General features: G+C 54.0%; 1 protein-coding gene across 12 annotated transcripts in view; it reads left to right on the forward strand.

The window, feature by feature from the left end:
- The window catches only part of SLC2A4RG (SLC2A4 regulator), a 71,172-nt gene that overhangs the window by 15,914 nt on the left and 39,279 nt on the right, over positions 1-15,979 (forward strand). The window contains exon 1 of one of the 12 annotated variants that reach the window (XM_054045745.1): positions 2,021-2,079. The exons of the other annotated variants lie outside the window; for them this stretch is intronic. The gene's annotated coding sequence lies outside the window, so the exon portion shown is untranslated. Of the gene's footprint in view, positions 1-2,020; positions 2,080-15,979 lie in introns of those variants that run through there. 12 annotated transcript variants of the gene reach the window in all.

A 15,979-nucleotide genomic window follows, 5' to 3' on the forward strand; every position in this document is an offset into this window, starting at 1 on the left:
TCTCCTGTTTCCATCATTGGGGGGGCCCATCCTACTCCCTTGCTTCAGTTTTTCCCCAACAGGGATTGAGGTCAGGGTTCCCGCTGCCCTCCCCACCGTACTCTAACACCACCTAGCAGAACTCCAGGGCAAGGATCCCAGCCTTTCCTTCCCCACCACGCTATGATGAAAGTGCTAGTTTGGTTGCAGTTCTGGTGCCTGTTGCAGGGAAGAGCTGGGAGGAGCTTTGAGTGTTGCGGGGGAGAAGACAGTGGAGTTTGGCACATGTGCTGTGTGTGTTTCCTTCCTGGAAAACAAGGGAGGGTTTTTGGTGTGGTGTGTTTTTTTTTTTTTTTTTTCCTGGCCAGAGGTTTGGGAGCGGATTGAAAAATGGTTCCTGCTGTTACCAGCCTTTTGCAGGAGGTTGTTTCCCGTCTCGGGCACTCTGCGTTCCTAGAATGCAGCATGCACACACACGCATGCCCCTGTAGGACACGCTGTGCCAGTCCTCTTTTTGCACAATGGCCGCGTGCGTTGAATGTCTCTGAACTTAATCATCCCATGTTGTGTCTGTGAAGTGTGCAGAGGGGGCGGAGAAGGAGAATAGTCTAATGAGGGCCTGTTAAGGAATCGCTCTAGTAGTAAACAGCTTTGGTTGGCCTTGTGCCCACTTGGCTCCTCCCGGCCTTACATGCTGTCCATCCGTGTTTTTCCAGCCCAGCTGTTTAGCTGAGCAAGCTGCAGAGGCCCAGAACTTCGCTCATGCGTGTTCTCTCCCTTGCATGCATGGGTGAGCTCCTCAGACCTGTCTCCAGGCGGTATATGCATCTGGGGTGTGATGGGCAGAGGGAGGATTTTGTTCTGTTTCTACAAATGCACATGTGGTGGTAGAAAGCTGGCCGCAGCCTTCACAACGACTAGAGGTGGGAGGTTCTAGCCACGTGGGATTTGCAGCTGCACATCTTGGAATCTAGACCAATCCAGACTCTTCCCCATCTGTAAACATTGGCGGCTGCTGCTGTCTAAAGGGCCTGATCCGTTTCCAGTCCTGGAAGCTGGGTGGTGGCAGTCCCTGTTCCAAGACGTTCTGCACCTATTACTCCTGGAAAGAAAGTAAGAGGTGCTGGACTGTTACTTAACAGCTAGGATTCATCACTGGAGCCCGGTGCTATATATTTAAAAAGTGCTTTCACTGCATCCATGGGAGAGTGACTCCCGAGTATATTCGGAAGAGCTAAAGCAGAGAGACCCAAACCTTGCCAGAATCCTGTGGCAGTGTCGAATCTGTACGTATTTACAGACATTTGCATGGATTGTCAGTTTGTATTGCTCCCCAGTGGGATTTATAATGAAGCCATTTTTTTGTTTATAGATGCATAGCTTCCTAGCTGGGATTTTTGTGGTGTCTTGTTTTATCTTCCCTCGTTCTTTTTGGATACCTTTTTTCTTTGCACTCTTCTTCCTTAGTGCCTCTCCTCTGTCGTTCCCACTGCCAGTGCTCTAGGATCTGCAGGCCACCTGGTCTCCCCTTGCTGTCTGGGTATCTGAAGCATGGGTGTCCTTCCAGTTGCCCAACTGTTCCACCCTGATGACAAGGAGGGAGGATGTGGGCCCACATGTCCCAAAATGTCTTGGAGTGTCTCTTAGGAGCAAGGTGTTTGCCGGGGCCCAGGCACTGACTCATACTGGTGCTAAGGGTTGGATGCTTGGGTACTAAAGGTGAGATGTGGAAGGGGTGTTGGATGATGGACTTCAATAAGGCTTGTCTAATCCAGGTAGCGCCTTGCTCCCTCAAGTGGGTGTTAAGGGATGGCTGAGCCAATTGCCTAGGCTATGATTACACCAGCTGTTGTCACTGTTCTGTCTTGGTGGTGAGCGTGTCCCGGCAGCTTGCAAAGCGGCTGCGTCTCAGAGGAAGTCACAAGGCTGATTCGTTTGATTTGTTTTGTATGACCCCACGTCAGTCTCGTCAGGGCTCTGCCTGTGGGGCTTCCCCTCTCCTCTGTATCTCCATTCTGCTTGGAGCTGCTCTACGTGCAGATGCTCTTCTGTGGCCTGTCCTTGCCTGTGATCACTGTTGTGCGCTTCTGAAGTGGGAAGGTAGGCTGGTGGATAATAGGGTGCTGTAGGGTGTGTGTGTGTAATAGGGTTCTCGGTGGGTGGGTGTGCACGAGTCAGGTGGGAGCAGAGGGCAGGGAGGCTGTTATGTTTCCAGGGCTGTTGTTTCATGCTGTGGCCCCCTTTCCTGCTATCCTAGTCCTGATTTATTGCTTTGTAAAAGACTTTCTCTCCTTGGGAGCGCTTGGTCTTGGCTGTGGGGGTTTTCCAGGCCCTTGGAGCAGGGATGTGTTGGGGTTGAGTGGGGGGAAGCTCACTGGACACACACAAGCGCTGATGGGGCGGTAGCTGTTGCTCAGCGTGGCATCTGCCTTCTGGGGCCATCATGATTTCAGCCCAGCCCACGGCCTGAGCGCCTCGCCTGCTGCAGGGTGGATCCGCTCATCGCGTTTCCCACCACCCGTTGTGTCCGGAAAAGGAATCCCTGGTCCTCCTGATCCCTGGAAGGCACAGCAGCTGGAGGGCTTTGTCGCTGACTCTCTGGGGGGAGCGGTCTTGAGGCCCCATTCTGAGCTCTGTTCAAAGCTGGTCCATCTGCTGGTCCTTACTACAGTAAGGGCTGTCCTTGAACTAGAAAGCGTCCTCCCTCCCAGACTGGTGGATCTCATCAGCCGTGCCATGTTTCCACAAACCCTCTGCACATTTCATTGCTGGAACCTGGGCCTCCCCACGTGCAGCATCTTGCGCTCTAGGTCCTCGCTCAGCTGCCACCCTGAGTAGTCTCCTGTCTTTCCTGGTATCAAATCCATTGTCTACCACATCCCATCCTAGCTGGAGGCATAGGCAGCCTTGTGTCTGAGCTGCCTAAACGTTACCGTTTTAAGCCTGCACTCCTAAAGAAATGCTCCTTAGGACTTTAAACCTGAAATGTGACCATGGCGCTGATCTACTACCTGCAGCTGGGGGATGGCCCCTGCATGCTTAATATTTCCTTTTAAATCAATTGCTCTGTTCCCTCTAAATATTTTTGGGTGGTGGTGGTCCCCAAACAATCTGAGCAGTCTAGCAGCCATTGGCTCCTCCCCCCTTCTTCAGAAGCAGAATCCAGCCAGCAGAGGGCGCTCACATGAACTAACAAGTCCTATTTCCATTACTGCCATCAGTGGTGAGCTTGTTCGCAAAGAAGTAAATACTACCGGGCACCTGTTAGGGTTTTTGACCGGACAGTCCGATCGAAAAGGGGACCTGACTGTCCGGTCACTGGAGGCGGGAAGGCGCTGGGCCATCACCCACACCAGCTCCTACTCAGCCGGGGTTACCTCCTACCTGGGATAGGTGCCTGCAGCTCCCAGCCTTGGCTCCGCAGGCGAGACCCTCCTGACCCGGGGGGATGGGAGGGAAAAATCAGTGAGCGATGGGGGGAGAGGGGGAAAAGAGTGGGCAGGGGTGAGGCCTCAGGGAGAAGAGGTGGGGTGGGAGAGGTTCCCGCACTCCTGCTGGAGTGTCCAGTTTTTAAATATTACCAAGTTGGCAACCCTGCTTGCCATGGTGGTTTCGTGCTTTTTTATTGTTTTAAGAGGTAAAATTGTGTGAGTGTCTGGGCACAAACTTGCCCTGATTTAAATTAAACCAGTGCAAGCCCCTCATTTCAGTTCAGCTAAAACCTGTTCCTATCAACTTACGTTAAACTGCAATAAACCTAGTTTAAACCAAAATATGTGTGTCCACAGTGTCCTTTGCACGGGCTGGAACTAAATCCATTTAACATCACGTCTTCAGTTAAACTGATCCAACCTTATGTGGAGACTCTGACTGAAATGATCCATTTGTTGGCCGAGAGATTTTGATTGCACTAGTGGTCCCCACTGAGATCGGGGCTCCGTTGTGCTAGGCACTGTACAAACACCCAGTAAGAGACCAAGAGTCTGAACAAGGATGAGAGGGGGGAAATGGAGAGCAAAGTGACTTGCCCAAGGCCATGCAGCAGGTCAGTGGCAGGAACAGAACCCAGTCTCCTGACCCTCAGTCCTGTGCTCTATCTATTAGACTGCACTTCCTCTCAGGCTGTACTGTTGTGCCGTTCGCAAAGGAGCTGTGATATGTGTTTGGTGCTGATTTGCTGGAAGCGCTGCCGTGCCCGGATGTATGGCTCCTGGTGAAGAAGTGGATTTTTGCTGCTGTGAGAAGTAGGCTGGTGTTCTCTTCACTGGGACTTCAATGCTTCAGATGCAGCCCTACTGATCACGACATAGCTTAGCCTTGGGTTGCTCCCCTGGCTGCACCCTCCTGTCTCAGAGGGGTTTGGAGTGGGGATGAGTTAAATCTCTCCTCCTACCCCATCTTTATTCACCTCCTACTTGTCCTCTGCTGGGCCAGTCTGGCGGAGACGCCCTGAGACGATGGGGAGGGCCGTACAGAGCAGTGCTGGGGGCGAGAGCCATGGGATGGGGAGAGAACACATCTGGCCCTCGGTGGGGTGAGGAACCTTGCCAGGGCAGAAATCCACAGCGACTCCAGCCCTGGCTTGCCGGCTGGAGTAGCCCAAGCAGGCTGGTTCTCCCTAGGCTGAGTCTGCCGACTGCTTCCCTCTCGGGCTGGCCAGCAAGCTCCGCGTTGCTGGGGCTTTGTTCCTGCTCTCGGGCCATGTGTTCTCGTGCACGCTCCCTGGGCTGGAGCTGCAGCTGCTGAGTTGACTAATTCTGGCTCCACGACCTCTGGGCCAAGAGCAGCCACAGGAAGTGGAGGAGGAGTCCGGGGTGGGGGTGGCTAGCAAGGGGCTGGACCGGGGGCGGGCCCCCTTGCACTAAGCTGCCAAACCAGTTGGCAACTGCCTTCCCATTGGCTCGTCCGTCGCCATGGAGACTGCGATTGACCATGTGTTTTGAGAGGGAGGGGCCTGCCTTAAGTGCAATTGTTTGTTTATATTTAAAAAAAAAAAAACCCTCCAGCCCGCTGCACTGTCTGTTCTCTGATAACCAGCAAGGCTGCTGGGGGCCTTGTGGTTTGTGTGAATAAAGCTTGTTGCTTCCCTCCCTCCCCAGCCAGAACAAGTGCAGCAGCGTTTCCGAGAAGGCCAATAATTCAATTTGGCCCCAAATACAGATCTAGTCACCAACTGCCACCCGGCCCCCTCTGCATGGATCTTTATGTAGACGTATCGTTTTAGTCCAGCAGAGGGGTGAGGAGTTGTTTTTTAAACAAATAACTGTTCCACTGTGCTGTTTGCAACCCAAACACTGCGGCACCCAGTGCCTGATCGAGAAACTGGCTATAACCAAAACTTGTCGTTCTTGTCGGTGTTGAAAGAATTGCAGGAGGGATCAGGGCAGGGGAAACAAATAGCATAACAAGTGAAAAGTTGACCTTTTTTTAAAAAAAATTTCCCCACCTGCTGATCTGTGGGGATGTTGAGACTGCTTGCTTCATATGCGTGCTTCAAAATGGCAGGGTCCCTTCGTGGAGGTGACCTTCAAAGGAGTTTGTAGAGATTGGATTTTTGCCTTTCTGTGATGACTAATGAAGGGTGTATTGTGAGCATGAGGATTGTCAGATCTGCTCATTCCTGGCTCTGCTGGGGGACTTCCTCATGGTCTTGCCCATGGCCTCTTCAGTTTTCCATGAAACCTGAGATGTTGAATCTTTAACACAGACCTCCTTTCTCCCACATGTTTATTAATTAGCTGTAAACAAAAATGGAGTCTTTAGGCTAAGCACCTAAGTTGAATGTTACACTGGTGAAAACTTTACTAATGTAGACTGGGTTTAACTCCTCTGACCAGCTGTAGAGAGCAGAAGGGCATTCCAATTTCTTGGAATGACTGGTTCACAGACTTTAGGGCCAGAAAAGGGGCTACTGTGATCATCTAGACCAGCGATCTCCAAACCTTTATTGATTCATTTACCACTCTCTTCAAAAAAAAAAAAAAAAAAAAAAAAGTTTGAAGCATGCAAATTTCTCCTTTTTGTGCCCATTTATTTTAAGCCTTAATATGTATAACTTTGTTTTACTATGGAGTCCAGAAATACTAAATGCCTAAGGAAGCCTAAAAGGTTAGATTATAGCATCCTTTTTAAACATCCTGCTTTTAGACAACGCATCAAAAACCAGAATGAAACCGCTCTGCTTATTTCTTTTGAGCTACTCGGATTGCAAGAAACAATTGACCTACGTCGTGATGTCTCGTAATGTGTTGGTGCATGCTGCTGAGCTACGCTCCGTGGCTTGACTGGTTAATTTGTTTGGTGTTTTTTAATTTTGCCGTTGCTGCTCATTCTTATCTGAACTAGTCACGCTGGATGTGAGCCAAAGGGCGCTTTGGTTCTTTTCTTACAAAACTTACATCTAGAAAGGCTGGGTGTTTTCAGAACAAACATGGGAAAACAAGTGCTGTTCTGCAGAAGGTATGTGTACCAACAACAACACCAACAACGCGGGGGGGGGGGTGTCAAGGAAGTGGGTGAATCTTCGCTGAAAGTGGGGGGGCTTCATCAGGCAGCGTCTTGCTCCTTAACAGTTCCAGACCCTGGGTACTCCAATGCCTGGCAAACTGAACCGTGGCTTCCCCTGCTGGGAGGAGGCCTGAATAGCAACCAGTTGGCTGCTCCACGGTTAGAGAGCCAGGAGGCTCTCGTCGTCCCATATCCAGGCTTTTATCCAGTGGACCCGACTGGCCACCCTCGTCCCCTACAAGTTCCCTGCAAAGCCAAGAGGGAACTCTCCATGCTCCTTGCAGGGTTTAGGCTGCAGCCTCCGCAGACCTGCAAGTGCAGAGGGAGTTCCTGCTCCACATCCCTGTTGATCTCAGGGCTCCCTGGCGCTGCTGATTTTGCAGCCGCTCTGAATGGACCCTGTAGGAACGTACCTCTTTGGATGAGAGGAACTGTGTTGGCGTGATACGGAACGTCACCGTTTCGCTTCAGTGGTTGGAGCGGTGTGACTTGGGGCCAGCCGTAGCCAGCTGTGCCCTGCTTGAGAGGACAGCGCCGCCACATTGCATAGCACACTGCTCAATCAAATTATTGTGCCAGCCTGGTTCCAGAGTGTGTGTTTGTACCCCCTCCTGGCTGAAAACAGGGAAGAGAGCATTTTACGGCTCAGGTACTTTCTGATGCACTGCAGCACGTGACAACTGTTGGTTTCAAACCAAAATCTTATCTCCTCTCTCTCTCTCTCCTCCCCCCCCCCCCCCCCCCCATTTTGGCATACCTGATCTAGACTGACCTGCGTAACACGGGCCAGAGAACTTCACCCCTTGATTCTTGTATGGAGCCCAGCAACTTGTGGTTGAACTAAAAAATCTACTTTCTTCTCAAACCCTCTTCCAGGCTTGAAGATCTGAATTTTAAATGTTTTTTTGTTTGTTTAAAATGCCGCTCCCCCCCCCCCCCCCCCCCTTAGCACTCCTTGGATGCATGAGTCTAATCTCTCTCTACGCAGCTCACCTTTAAACTTCAGGACTTCGCATCTACTTTTGCATAACCTCCCCCACTATCTCACTTCTTTCTCTCTGAACACCTACCAGCTCTGCTGCTGAGAGTAGAATTTCATACACCCTCTCACTCAAGGGGTATTGCTTCAAGAAGTAAACTAAATCCAGTTGTCCTCCAGGGTTTTGTATTCTGGTTCTTGGAGCTGCACCCTTCCTCCTATAGGGTCTGAAATCTTAGAGCTAATGAGAAACATGCATTATTCGTGCAGTGGTATTCTAGGGACTTTTCAGACTTAGTTACTGTTTAATCATGGCCGTGCACGTATCCAATCCACTTCACCCCAAAGCACTTCACATGCTGACATGACTGTTGAAATGCAGCCATCTCTGGGGTGCAGCCAGTGAACGCATCAGTCCAGAAGAGGGTGTTTTTATTTTTTTACCACAGACCCTGTCTGCCTTTAATTTTCAGTCTTTTTCTGGATTCAGACAGTCCTAGTCATAAGTAAATTACGTGCAGGGTAGGGCTCATGAGAAAGGGGGAGTCTGAATGAGTAGGATGCTGAAATGGCTGAGTGCCCTGAACTGTGAGTTCTTCGGGGGAAGAAAGAAGGGCTTACCCACCCTGAAGTGCAGCCACCTCTGGTGTGAACTACAGTAACAGTTCAACAGCACCCAGCATCACTAAGAACTAGTAAAGGCAGATGCTGAATGTGTTGACACTGCAGGGGGATGGTGATTGCTGGAGTTGGAATGGTGCCAGGCTATGGTGCGGAGAGGTGTCCTTTGGGTCTCATTTGGCCACAGATGCTCAGGCCTTCGTTGTTTAAGTCTCAGCTGAAAGAGGGTTCTCTTCAACCCCCTTCTTCCCTTGGTGCAATACCAAGTATAATTGAAGAGTGCCTCCTATTGAGTCCCCACACGATTTCTTCTGGCATGTGCAGGGGGTTGCCCCTCCTAGTACTGCATCAGGCATATGCTGTTTAGCTTGAGATGCCTACCAGGAAACCACTGGCTGTTGTGTATCTTTAGTTTAGTATATTTGATTAAAATAATCTCCAGTTTATTTTTGGATGAGGTGCGATTGACCTCGGAGTAGACGCTGTATCCCTTTGCCCCAGCCAGTAACTGAGCTGGGCTCGAAACCGCTAATCACAAGTGAGGGGTATCTTCCTAGACTTGGAGTACTTGTGGCACCTTAGAGACTAACAAATTTATTAGAGCATAAGCTTTCGTGGACTACAGCCCACTTCACGAAAGCTTATGCTCTAATAAATTTGTTAGTCTCTAAGGTGCCACAAGTCCTCCTGTTCTTCTTTTTGCGGATACAGACTAACACGGCTGTTACTCTGAAACTTCCTAGACTTGTTCCGTTTAGCCAAAGAGATGCGATGGAGCTCCATCAGGCAGACTTTTCCCTCCCCCACCAAGCTCCCTGCAGCTGCAGCACCACCGTCCAACTGCTCCCCAGTCCAGTCGGTAGCATTGCACAATTCTGTGGTTAAACTATTAATCCTGTTCCAACACGATGCTCTGCCTGCCCCGATTCTCCCCTCTACTGGCCTGCACATCTGCTCGGTGAATGTGGGGCACTGGAAACGTTAGCCCGGAGTGTTGGGACTCTCGATGTGATGCTTGTGTTTTTCCCTAACAGAATTCCAGAGCGGCCATAAATCTCTTCCCAGGCCTCTCCCATCCTCCTTGCCGTTGGCTGAGGTGATGGTGGAAAGAGATGGGCTAGAACTAATGGAAGAAGCTCTTGGCGCTGGGGAGGTTTGAATAGAATCTCCCCACCCAGGAGTTCCAAGGTGCTTCCCAGGCATTGGTATCAGGGCCTTGCTCGTGTGGAAACCCATTGATGGAGGGTGGGGTGGGGTGGGGTGAGGAGGTCACATGAACGGAGGCTACCATGATCCTGGGAGCTGGGTTGTATCATTTCTTGTAATCTGATGGCATGGATTTGAGCCGGCTCTTGTCATATATTAATCAGATCAGATTCCCAGTTGGCCTGCTGGGGAGAACAGCACAGATGCTCCGTGCTTACATACGAGGATAACAGGCAGCGGGTGAAAACACTTGAGAGAACAGAAAGGACTGCCAGTGTCCCACACAAGGAACACTTGGAGTAGTGGTAGCTGCAGTCTCTTCATGCTGTTCCAGTATCCACTGGCCGCCCCTGCCCAGAACCCCTAGATTCCTGAGAGGGATCCTGCAATGGACTGATGGAGCTGGGACCGGGGGTTGGTAATGGGATTGACATGGGTGTGTGTGTGTGAATACAACAGAGAGCAGTGCTGTAAAACTTCCCAGTGCTCTCCTTTTTCCCTGCGAGGGCCTAGTCTGCCCGTGCCATCCGTGTGTGTCCAGCTCCCGGCTAGAGAGCACCAGACTGCTGACGTCCAGGAGGCGGGAAGCTCGCAGTGCTGTGGGAGGAACAGGACGGCAGGCAGCTGCAAACTCTGTGCGCACTTGGCAGCGGTCTGGCAAACGTTGGGGATTGGGAAACCGGAGCAACCCGGCTAAATATTAACCCAGGAGCAGAAAATGCTGCACTGTTCATCACCCTGCTGTGAGTCGGGCTGGGGAGAGTCCTGGCATGTGCAGGAGCCCCAAGACTGTCCCTGTCCTGTTTGCTTTGCTCTCTGCCCCCATCAGCCAGTTTGCCATGCCCATCTCCTCTGTCCTGTCCTTCCTTTCCCTGACTGTCTTTGTCCCCTGCTCGGGCCTGGCCTCCCTAACGTCACAGCTGCCTCCTAGGAGTGGCGTGTGCTGCTGCTGAAGTCTAGGACTCGCTGCCCCACTCGTTGTTCCCGCTGTGCTTGGCTGCAGGGGGCAATGAGAAGGGGACCCTTGGCTGCCTGCTCGTGGCCTCTGGGAGGAGGAGCTGCCGGGGAAGCCTTGCCCTCTGTCGGCAGCCCTGGTTCTGAGTGCCGAGTGAGAGTGCCAGCGGGGCCAGCGTGCGACTGTCACTGCAAATGAGCGCCACTTGGCTGGTGCGCGCGCTGGCAGGGCTGCAGTGAGGCCAAGTGCCTCAAACAGGCACAGCTGTTCTATGAAGCCGCAGCGCGCAGGGATCATGCATGAGGGGGAACGTGGGGAAGCCTCGTGTAGACGGGGCTGCAGCTTGTAGGGCTCTGGGGCGTCTCAGGAGCTCTGTATTCACTAGAGAAAATAGAAAATAACAAATGTTGGTGGCTCCGGCTCTCCAAGTCTCTTCCCTTACTCCCCCTCGGGTCTGGTCTGTCCTGTCCTGCACTCCAGCCTTATGGCTATGCGGTGGATTCAGTTCAGCTTTGGGAGCGTGCTTCCCAATGAATCCAGCAAGGCAGATTCGGGCCCCTGAGCGAAGGGCTTCTTGAGTTCTTGTCTTGGCCTGGCGCACAGTAAAAGATTTTCGTTTTTTTTTTTGTTTGTCTTGCTAGCTCTTCATTCCTCCTCTTCCCCCTGCTTCCCCCTCCCTCCCCGCAGTTTATTTAAAGACAGGAAGAAACCATTTTAAAGTGACTCTTTAGGAGAAGCTGCCCAGCTCTCTTGCTGTTTTTGCTGCCACAATTGGCTGGCCTGGCACTGTGCCATCCAATCACCTGCCTGGGGGAATGATTCATTGACCACCATGTTCATTTAAACTCCTGGCGGTCATTGGTACAAGGGGAAGAGGGGTGTGTGCCTGGTGGGAAGGGGCTGGAGAGTGGTGACTTCTCTCATGCCTCCCCTGCTTCATGACTTTGTGTGTCAGGCAAAATGCCCCTGCCCGGTGCCAGGCTCCAGCGTACCCCTCCCACATCCTGCAGCAGGAGGACAAAGCGGTGTCGCTCCCTGCACAAAGTCAAATGGCCAAACACTGGCTCTGGGGCCAGTTGCAGGCTGAGGAAGGGCAGGTGTGCAAACGTAAGGCCAAGGTGGTGATTGCACAATCGAGGCCGTCTCTTCGGCTGGGAAAGCCGAGCTCTGCTTCACCGCCAGAAGCCAGAGCTGATGCCAGCACTGGGGGAGGGAGGTGGGACGCTGCTGGGTTTGTCTGTGCCATGTGGGTTACCCAATAGGGCCGTGCAGCAGCCAGCGTTGAATGTTTATATTTGTGCTCGGGGTTGAGGGAGGCGGTGGGCTCGGTGAAGCCTAGAATGCTAATTGAGGGTCGGTGCCTCTTGCACGCCAGCGCCCCCCTTTCTGCACTGTGACTCTAAATCCCAGACCAGCCGGAGGCCACTAGCGGCTCTGGAAGTGTTGGGTTGAAATGCTGTGGTTCAGAGGGAGCACAAAATCCAATCTACTCTCTTGCTGACAGCAGGTGCCCGAGTCCGCTGGAGATGCTAACAGAGGTGGACTAGCGGAATGACGCGGGTCTCGCGGGGAGACAAGAACGCCGTGCCTGTCTAGGCCATGTTAACCCGTGGCACAGGGAAGGCAATGGCTAGCCAGGCAGATACTATCTGAATGCCAAGGATATCAAAGCTTAGCAGATGGTCACAGGGATCCAACAGGTGGGACATCACAATTCTGGCGGCTTTGTCTCCTAGGCAGTCCCCAGAGATACACCCAGACCATCTGGGCAAGCGTCTGACCAAGTCCATTCCCTACCATTGCAGGGCCTGAGCCATTGGTGCACCTCCGTCCCGCCGGTGGCACGTGATAGTTTGTTCCTGGGGGCATGTTACACTCTAGTGTAATCCTGGCTATTGGGCTCAGTACAGTGATGGGCAGGGGTCAGCCTCGATAAGCGGGTGGTCCCTGCTGACCTTAACTCGGCCTCTAGGCCCTTTTTGTATGCTAGGAAGGCGATGCTCTGGGGCAAGCCCCGTGTGTGAATCAGGAGCAGAAGTGGCTTCTGGTGCTAGTGGAGGGCTGTGAAAATCTGGTTTAATTGGGTTAGGCCCCAGGGTGCTGGGGAAATGCTCTCGCCCTTGGAGTTGAAGGCTAGGAAAGCGAAGCTGCTGAAGCCAAGGGTAAGGTTGACCCTGGGAGTTTGTGCTGGTGCGTTCCAAAGACAGCTGCTCCCTCTGGTGTGGGGAAGCCACAAGCCAGGGCGGGTAAAGAGTTAAACCCCAGGGATCAATCCAGCCTGGAGCTCCTTGCTGGAATTCGGAAGGGGTCCACAGGGTGAAGGGGGTACGGGGGGCCGAGCGAGGGAATGCAACATTGGGCACAGAAAGAGCTACCCAAGAAATTCTAGTCCCCTGCATGTGCTAGAACTACACCAGTCTGGCTGCCTCCTGCTGTTGAGTGGGTTTGCAGGACATTCATTACTGGGAGCCAGGGGGAGGGTGGTCTGTGGTGTTTGGGGTTTTTTTTTTTTGTTTTATTTCCCCGAGCTGCTTTCCCCCCCGGAGGCCGAGGGCCCGGGGAAGCGGGCGGGGGGGGTCCTGGGGTGATGCCGTCGGCCAAGTGCTGAGAAGGCAGCCTGCAGCCCGCTCAGCCAGGCGGCGTGGGTTCGGCGCTCTCCACTGGAGCCCAGGAACAAGCCAGCGGCTCTGGACACGGGTCGGGGAGGCTGTGTCCCCCCGGGAATGCGCTGGACTGCGGATCCTACCCCGCTCTGCCAAAGGAGTCCGACCCCCTCGTAGGCACAGCTCTGGTGTAGAGAGAGCAGGTGACGGCCGCGGGCCCCATTGGCGAGGGAACCCCACATGCTGACCTATGTCGGTGATGGCCTGGAGCCACACAAAGCTGAGGGGTGTCAGAGCTGCAGCGTGGCCTCCGGGGCTGAAGAAGGGCGGGGAAGGGAGATGCTGACCAGCAGGAGGTGCCATCTCCAGAAGGAGCTTGAGAGAGTGATTTGATTTTTCGTTTTATTTTTTGGGGAATTCTGTTGTTTTGTTTTAGCCATTAAAATGTTGCTTTATTTCTTTTATGCTAATGAAATACCTCCAGTGCCTGCCTGTGTGTATAGATCCTGGGTGATCTGTACCACATTATTTCACGCCTTGAGCCACGTGCCACTCCCTACCACGGCCTGGACAGCTCCGGAGGGTTCCCCCCTTGACGTGTACCCAGTACTACAGCCCCCATCTAACCTCCACTTCTCCAACCCCACTCAGTGACACGAACCCCAGGGATTGTCCCAGCCCCAACTGCTTCCTTCTTCAGTCCCCTCCTCCCTGGATGCCCCATTCCCCTCTCTCTATTCCCTTCCCCCCCTGAATCTCCTGGGTTTCCCATAGCAAGCCTGCTCTGCAGCTCCTGTCCCATGGGGCATGGTCGGGTTGGCCCTTTGGCCTGTCCCTCACGATGACAGAAGGGTGGCCGGGCCAAACGTGGAGCAAATAAGAATTTGCCCCTGTGCCTTGGGTCCCCACTTGCTCAGAGGTGGCCTGGCCGTCTCCCAGCCATAAGGGATGGGCCAAACCCCAGCAGTGCAGCAAATCCCCGTGGGCTAGGTCACAGGGCCCGGCGCCAGGAGCCACCCCCAGCCCTGCGGGATGGGAGACGCCGCTGCAGGGCGAGTGCTTTGTTTTGTCGTACATTGTGTTCTGTCGTGTGTGCGCTGTACACGGGGCCTGTGCGTGACTTTTCCACCCCTAGAAAATAAGAGGCTAGAGCTCTCCAGCTGCTCTGTTGCCCCGTGATGCCGCTTCTGGCTCTCAGCTGGTGATGCCCGGCAGGGGTTGCTGGCTTGCACTTGGCATGTATGGACTAGAGCCCATGACCCACCCTTGCTGCCCGGAGCTCAGCAGGCCCTGCCAGCCTCCCGTCTCTCTGTGGGGAGAGAACCACTTGTCCCTTCACAGAGAGCCAGTGTTTCCAGGCCCTTGGGCAGCAGGATAGACTCACCAAGCTGGTGCTGGGCTGCCAGTCAAGGGGGGAGGGTGCGGGGGAGAGAGTGTGATCCAGCACAAGGGCTCCTGGGTATTCATCCTGGCTCTGCCACTGGCTCATTGTGTCTCCTTGGGCAAGTCACTTAACCCTTCCATGCCTTAGTTTCCCCATCTAGCGAGGAGGAGGATGGCTGCCTGCCTAAGCTGGGGAGGGGAGTTGTGGGGATAATTCGTTGGCTGGCAGAGCATTATCCTGCACGGAGGAGAACCAGGTGTTTTTAAGTGACCCCAGAGGGGGAGCGACTCCCCCCTTACAGCCTCTCTCGCGATGCTGCTCCTCTGCCCTCGCTGAGCAGGCGGAGCCAAAAGTCCTCGCTCCCCTCCCGAGCCTGGAGACTCTCTCCCCCGCTTTGCCCATTCGGCATGGCCGGCCCCCGCCCGTGGTTTTCTCGGTTAGACATTGACCCAGATAAAGCACTTGGCAGTCAGAGGCCCTGTGTGCAAACCCCCCCCCCCCAGCTCTGGGCTGCTGCCTGGGTCTGGTGGATCACGTGGTGGGGAGGGAGAGGGTGAATCATGCTGGCTTTTAAAGGGACTGCAGCTTCTGAGGTGGGGGCAGGCTGGTGCTGGGGATCTCTACTAACGGGGTCTCACCCTGCAGCTGCCTGTGACACCCCTCACTTCTTTTCCTTTCCTTTCCTTTCCTTCCACTGTTTACCTGCCTATGATGGAGGAACGCGCTTTGCTCACTGCCAGACCCACCGGCTGCTCTAGATCTTTGGTTCCCCCGTCCTGCACCCTAAGGCAGCCACTCTGCCAGGTGGCGGGGGCCTGCCCAAGGTATCGTACAGGTACTCTTCTCCCTCCAGGGCACCTCAGCTCCTGCCGGCCCAGGAGTGAGGGCCTGGATGCACAAACCTGTGGCTTGCCCCTGTCACGCAGCAGCTGGTCACGCCACAAGGTTGGCTTGCAGCTTACGGTGCACTTTGCTATTCTGCGCTATCCAGCGATCTAGACCCTTCCTTAGAGGAGTGAGCGAGCGCTCCTTGTCCTCCCGCTGCCGGGCTCGTCTCAGGCTTGGGGAGACGCTCCAGCAGCTGGTCTCCCAGCTGGGCAGCGTGCCCGGGCGTCGGTTCTCAGTGTAACGCTCTGCGTGGGTCGGACATGTTGGCGGGCAGCGTGGGGGGGAGACAGCCTGTGCATTGGAAACCTGTTGGCTGCAGGAATCCAGTTGACTTGGGACTCTTCTTTCGTCCCTTTGCTTTTATGTTAGTGGCTCCTTCCTGGTTGCAGGATACGCCCTCCAGTGGCAGCTGTCCCTCCTGTACGTGTGCACGTGTAAACGCCCGTGCCTGTGCCCAGGTGCAGAGCACGACACGCCAAGGCAATGGCCTTGGTTTTGCTGTCCCGGGCAGGTTTAGAGCCGGCTCACGACAGCCAGGGCAGATACGGTTCTGAGAGCAGCCCTGCTCCTGGGGTCACCACGCTGGAGCCCAGAGCACCGGGTTGGGGGTAGGCCACGTGGGGGGAATGAGCCAAGCCTTCAGCAGGAGGGAGGGGCATCAGCGAGAGGGCTGGATGGGAGCCCCCCCTGCCCAAAGTGGCTCTTCAGGGTAGGAGACAATCCAGCCTGAGTGGCCGGTGGTGGCTCAAAGAGACCTGAAGCGGAATCGTAGAATATCAGGATTGAAGGGACCTCAGGAGGGCATCTAGTCCCACCCCCTGCTCAAAGCAGGACCAATCCCCAACTAAATCATCCCA

The sequence above is a fragment of the Malaclemys terrapin genome, chromosome 12 (genome assembly GCF_027887155.1).
Source record: "Malaclemys terrapin pileata isolate rMalTer1 chromosome 12, rMalTer1.hap1, whole genome shotgun sequence".
Classification (NCBI taxonomy): Eukaryota; Metazoa; Chordata; order Testudines; family Emydidae; genus Malaclemys; species Malaclemys terrapin.